Below are 7,072 nucleotides of genomic sequence, written 5' to 3' on the forward strand. Positions count from 1 at the left end.
ATAATTTACCCAATCTTGAGCTTGCTTGATTTGGAATTGTCCTTGTGGACCTAAAACATTAGTAGGTAGGGCAATAGTAATGAAATAGAAATGCCAAAAATGCTTAGTATCTTCAAAATTATAATCCTTGAATCTTGGTTTGTAACATCATACATGTTATAAAATCTATGATTCATACGTCATATGTAGTAATGAATGGGATTAATAAGTTATTTATAGAATTAACATCTAGATCTTTTGATTAAAATAGAACTATAGCCTTAGTGTCATAATTACTAGGTAGACAATGAAGAATTTAATTGACTTTTCATAATTGGAAAGTTCTTTACCCAGAGCATGTAAAGATATTACTATTTGGTTAAATATAGTGTACATGTTAGATATTATCTTGTTAGGTTTCATATGAAAGAGTTCATAGTCATGCAATAAAATACTTAATATTGATTCTTTTACGTCTCTAGTACCATCATATATGATGCAAAGTCTTTCCAAAATTTCCATCCCAAAAGTATATGTAGCATTTAATCTTCAGACTTAAGAGCATTAAAAAAGATGTTTAAATATTTGGAATTTAATTATGCAAACTCTCCATCCTTATTATTCCATTCAATAAAGGGTATAGGTTTAATACCATTTATTAATCTAAATGATGTAGTATATGCTTCCTTTACCATAAACCATAGACATGTGAATTTTCCAGAAAACAAATGGTATAATTTTGTATAATGGGCAATGGTTTATAGAATAACCCTCTGTGGTTTTATTATTGAAAGTTTGTTAGGGATGTTAAGCCATTGTGAATTAGCGCAAGGCTAACCAAGAGTGTGTGTGGGGGGGGTGAATTATTATTTTTAAAATTTCTCAAACAAAAACACAATCTTAAACCAAACCAATAATCACCACAAAAAAATCAAAGTGCAAAAATTTAATGTTGAAAAGCAGTAAGAAAGAACACAAAAATTTATAGTGGTTCGGTCAACTTGACCTACATCTACTCCACGAAGCCTCTCCTCCGGGTATTGCACTAAACTCAGTGACTCGCCTTTTGCTCCCACAGCAAGGTGGAGAAGCCTGTACGAACCTCCTTTCCACTAACACTAGTGAGGCAGAGAACCCAACTCCTAATGCTTTAGCATGAAGAAGGTAGAGAACTTGACTTCTTTTCCTTCCTCCCAAAATAGGCAGAGAACCTTGATCAGTTGCTGAAGTAGATCTCTCTAAAACCTCTAAGGAACTAGAGATGATGGCTAGAGAAGATGACTTGAATCCTTTCTTGGAGAAACCTTTATGAAACCACGCATAAACTCCCCCTCATAAGATCCTCTCTCTCTCTCCCTTACTCTCCCTCTCCTCTTTGCTCTCTTTGGTCAACACATCCATAAAAGATATATGCTTGGGTAAACATGAGGTCTTATATAGAAAAGCTTCAAATTTGCTCTTAATTGCAACAAACTGACATTATTATCTAGGACGATCAGCTGATTGTCCCGTACAATCAATACAAATTCAGCTCAATCAGCAAAGATGGTTTGGGAGAGTCTGGATGATTAAAGGTCTTATTTATTCTGATGGTCCAGGATAATAAAATATCTTCCTGTATGATTAGTTCAAAATCATTGAGTATCATCCATGACATCACCTTAATTGTATGTCTAGAAGATGGAATACTAAACATATTGTGTAAAATGATTTCATAATCTTCCTGGATGATTTGTTGAAAACATAAAATTTGATCTAGAACATTGCCTTGAATGTATGTCTAGATGATTGAAATATAACTGATTATCACAAACAATTAGTGCAAAACTATATACATCATCTAGAACTTCATTCTGGTCATCTAGGAAGAAACTAAGGTTTGTTTGACTGATCATCCTGAAAGATCCAACTATCATTCAGAATAATATGATCATGCAATCAAACCTTAATTGATTTCATTAATTACCAAACTAATTTAGGCATAATTTTACAGCATTGTCTAGGATGATGTCATGGATGATGTCCAAAAATAAAACATGCTCAAATGGATTTGGTGGGTGATTCTTTCTAATTTGAGCCTATCGTCAAGGATGATGTAAATATCATACATGATGATTTATTTAATTGTGGTTGCCTTAACCAGGAAGACATAATTAGGGTTTCTATTTTTAACTATTTATCTAGGATGATTTGTGATCATCTCGATCGATGTGATTAAAAATATAAAACTCTAAAAATTGACATAATTTTTCCCTAAGTGTGTGTGTGTGTAAGGTTACGTAGCGTCAGCACCCACTTTATTTACAATTGACTCAAGAAAAGGTAAAAAATGCTTAATGATAGTTTCCAGATAGACTCAGTCCTAATCTACCTAATCTTGAGCTAGATTGATTTGCAATTATTCTTGTGAACTTGAAATATTAGTAGGCAAGATAATCATAGAAAAACAAAAGTGTCAAATATATTTGCTATCATCAAAATTATAATTCCTGAATCCATATTCATAAAAATCTCCCCCTTTTTGATGATGAAAAATAAAAAAATAATTAAAACAATTTAATAAAAAAAGTAAATTAAGAAGTTCAAATTTTACTAAAAACTAACACTAAACAAAAAATAGTACAATGAAACACTACCATTACTCCCCCTTTTGACTTCACAAAAAGGAGGAGGAAAAGAGAAAATAACTAAAATTGAAACTACCAATTAGAAGAAAACAACATCATAGAAAAAATGACATCACAAAAACAAACTAAAAGAATAATGGTCCCTGATCATTCGAAGGAGGTACTAGTGGTGGCTGAAAGAAGCTAGGAAGAGTAGCTAACTGCTCCCTAAATCAGGCCATGTCCTGGTCATGCTGCTACTACTAGTGAGCGACGTATGAGTTAAAATAAGCAACATCCTCTGCATGTTACTACTCTTATGTAGCAACTTAGGACTCGAATCAAGTCTCCCACTAGTGAAACCACTCCACCAACTGATCCAGCTATGAGTGCTGGCAGAGAGGAGCAGGTGTAAGAACAGATGCAGTAACTGCCTCCTCCTTAGCTCCCTTAGTTTTCTCAGGATTTGGGTGGAGACGGGTACTGTAAAGAATATGGAAAGAGTTGTTGGTGAAGAAGGCAGGCTAAAAGTTCAGTAGGGCTGGATATTCAAGGTTATATTTAGATTTTAAGATATAGGTTAGGATGTGTCCTAAGGCAAAGTTTAGTTAACTTCTATATCCTGAATCCCTAATGCTACTGAGGTGCTCAATGTAGCAAAAAATAAGATTGGTAGCATTGAATTCACGGTGGGTCATGATGTAGAAAGTAGTGATCGAAACGAGTGGAGTGATGTGGACACAATCACCCAATTTTGGAATAACTGAGGTATGAAGGACATGTTGGATTATCCTAGTACTTTTTAGTAAGCTGTTAGAATCCCCAACATGATAAGAGATAGTAGTGTTTCTAAGAAGGTTATTGGCTAGAGCCCAATCATAATCAAGATCTTTAGACAAGACATGAAGTTTGTCTCTAGAGGTGGACAATTGTAGAAGCTCGTTAAAATCTTGATAAGTGATTTCAATAGGATGCTTATTCACATAAGACTGAAGTGCAGTGTATAAAGAATTAATTTGGAGGCTAGTAAAAAAAAATTGAAAAGTAGTTCATGATTGAAAGGGATAGTAAGGATTAGGATAAAAGTGAGTGAAGTGTGTGGAAACAGGTTAAGAATAGGGTACAAAAGTGTATGGGGATTGAGAGTCTAGGATAAGGTAACCCTGACTATCTTATAACACAGGTAGGCAGCTTGGTCGGCTGCCTCAGTGAAATGAGGGACAAGGTTGGCCCTCGAGGAGCTTACAACAAGCATACAGGATCAGTTGTAACCCACCGTGAACATGAATTTGAAAGCTTGAGGGATAGGAATGAAGAAAGGGAAGGTTTGATGTGAGAGAAAACATTAAAATCTCTTATTTAAAAAGAAATGAACCGATCGTCTAGGACTATTAGGTGAAATTATTGTGGCTGAGTTGATTGGTTAAAAAGGCAGAAATATCATCCAGGATAATCAGACATCGTCCGGGATGATAAGAGATAGGCGATCTATTGAGATAGTTGCTACTTAGTTCTTGATTGTTCATATTCTTATAACTTGTATATTTTTTATGATTCCAAATATTATTGATTTGATTATTATTTCTCCTAACATATTTTGAAAGAATTATTTTTGCTTTTATGTGTATTAACATTTCATTGAAATCATACTCCAAATTATTGAAAACTTTATATTAAGATGAATTTAGAGTTTATTGTAATTAAAGACTGTATTCTTTATTTTATTGAGTCTAAGAGAGTGTGATTATAATTGAGTAATTGAGCACACAAGCACATCAAGGGAGAGTTTAAAATCTAATTTTAAAAAAAATCTAATTGTACTGTACGATAACCATTTATACGGGATGTCTAATCAGTTATTTACCCCAATGAGTAGTCAAATTAATAAAAATGTTTTTGTTTTAAGTATTTATAGTACTATATGATCATAATTCATACATTCCTTCCACAGTACAAAATGCATGGACTCTTTTTTGCTCAAAAATATTTTTTCAAAGTTTGGATCATACTGTACGATCACAGTTCATACATGACTTCCAGAGTACAAAATTGTGAGGTCCCTTCTCATCCCAACTCTTTGTATTAACGAACTTGAAAATTTTTGTAACTAATCATTTCGGGGCGATGTCTTCATCGTATGTATGCCATACAGGCTACGAAATTATGGGGTCCTTCTTCGTCCCGATGAAGATAAATAATTTTCTAACTGTTTATACCTGATGAATTAGGTTTATAACGAATGAACTTGGTTCGTACCAGATGATGATCATGTATGAAATGCTTTCATACTAATTCATAATAGATTCATATGCAATAGTTTTGAACTAATCATACGTATGAAATTCGATCGTACTATATGATCGAGTACCCTCAAAATTAAAAAATTTAATTTTCTGGATATTTTTTTATGTCTTTAGTATAAAAGGTCCACTAAAACTCATGTGAAAAGTCTTGTCTTCATAATTTTTTAAGAAAACTTAAAAGAGAGTGTGAGAGAGTATTCGAGAGAGATTTCTTGTAAGTGGGTGTGAAGGGTTCACAAGGTTACTCAAAGGTAAGGATCTCTTTGTAATTTTGGTAATCACTCTTCCTCTTATCTTTCTAGATTGCTCGTGAGAAGATCTTTAAAGAATATCTGGTACTCTACTGACACTTAGAGAAAGTGAAAGGATGACAGTTATCTACTGACATTTGGAGACTGTGAAAGGATGACAGTTCTCTAAAGACACTTAGAGGGTGTGAACAGATGACAATTCTCTACTGACACTTGGAGGGTGTGAAAAGATGATAGTTCTCTGCCGCACCAAGGATTGGTGCAAAAGAGGTTTTGTAAAGGCTTCCCCGCCTTATTGTGGGGGAAAAAGTAGATACCCTTTGGTAATAATGCAATACCTGAAGAGGGAGTCTTCACGGAGTGGATGTAGGTCGTGTTTGATCGAACCACTTTAAATCTTTATGTCTTTTTAATTTTTGCATTTTATTTTCTGCAAGTTATCTTTTGTGGTTAAAAAGTTCTTTTATAAACTTTAATTAACTTTCTATAAAATTCCAATCAGTTTTCTATCTAAAAATCAAAGAAAAATTTTAAATTACCAATTAACCCCCCCCCCTCTTTATTAACCTTGGGACAATAGCTTAGGTTTAACAACCTATTCAAGAATCAACAGACAATATTAGATCGTTAATTCAAAATCATAAGTTTAAATTACTATTTAAAAATTTAGAATGACTACTTTTGGAAACTGAAACACACCTGAAGGATATTCGATCACTAGACCTCCTTTATTTAACAATATCCCTTTTTTTTTCTAAAATATACATGTCTACATTTTTATAATAATCTAATTATCGCATGTGGATTTTAGTTCAAGAAAGGTATACTAGGCCAACTAGATTAGTTGATGACATTAGAGTTGAAACACCCCTTCTTGATTGGACTATAGAAGAATGTGACTTAACATAACTAAATACAAAATATTTATACAGTTTCATTTATACACTTAAGTTAGAAGATTACATGTGGGTTTTCACTTACAAAAGTGGAAAGAATATATGGGGTAGACTTTTTATTACTTATGAAGGGACTAATGAAGTAAAGCAATGTAGATTAAATATCTTGTTACATGATTATGAATTATTTTGCATGAAACCCAATGAATATATTTCTGATATATATACAAGATTCGATCATGTAATCACTTCTTTACATATATTAGGTAGGGAATTAATGAATATTAAAATGGTTAATAAAATACTTCATTATTTGCCTACTGCTTGTGATGCTAAAATAATTGTGATTACATAGATAAAGATTTATATGTTTACACTATTGATAATCTTCTTGGATCACAAATTTCTTACGAGTAATGAGTGAGTCAAAGAAAGATTGATCCAGGAGAATAATAAAATGAGAAGAACATAGCACTGAAAGTGGAGGACTCAGAGAGTGATCAGCCATAACTTGAGGATGTGAACAACATTACATTGATGACTAGGCAATTCAGACATTTTCTTAAAAGGAAGTAGAAGAGACGCCAGCAGTGGAGTAGAGGTGAGTTTAATAAAAATATTAAGGACTCTAATGATGTAATTTTCTATAAATATAGGAAACCTAGAAATATAAAATTGGATTGTTTAAATATAAAAGCCACTCTTAGCAAGGAAAAGTTAGAAGGAAAAGCAAATGTGAAGAAGGGCAAGAAGAGATTTTAAAGAGTTTTTTGGGTGGACTCAGCTTCGGATTCATTAGAAATAAAACAGGAGGAGGAAGTCAGCAACCTATATTTAATAGCCAATAATCTTGATTAGTTAAATCAAAAAGAGGTATGTGACTTAACCTATGCTGAATTTTTAGAAGTTTCCGAAAGAATTCATGATGCATATAGAAAACTTAAGAAAATGCATGCTAGTCTAAACCTTGAAATGCAAGAAATAAAAAAAGAACATGAATTCCTTAAGAAAGATCATGCACTGATAGATAACAATCA

The sequence above is a fragment of the Dendrobium catenatum genome, unplaced genomic scaffold (genome assembly GCF_001605985.2).
Source record: "Dendrobium catenatum unplaced genomic scaffold, ASM160598v2 fragScaff_scaffold_1034, whole genome shotgun sequence".
NCBI classification, from domain to species: domain Eukaryota; kingdom Viridiplantae; phylum Streptophyta; class Magnoliopsida; order Asparagales; family Orchidaceae; genus Dendrobium; species Dendrobium catenatum.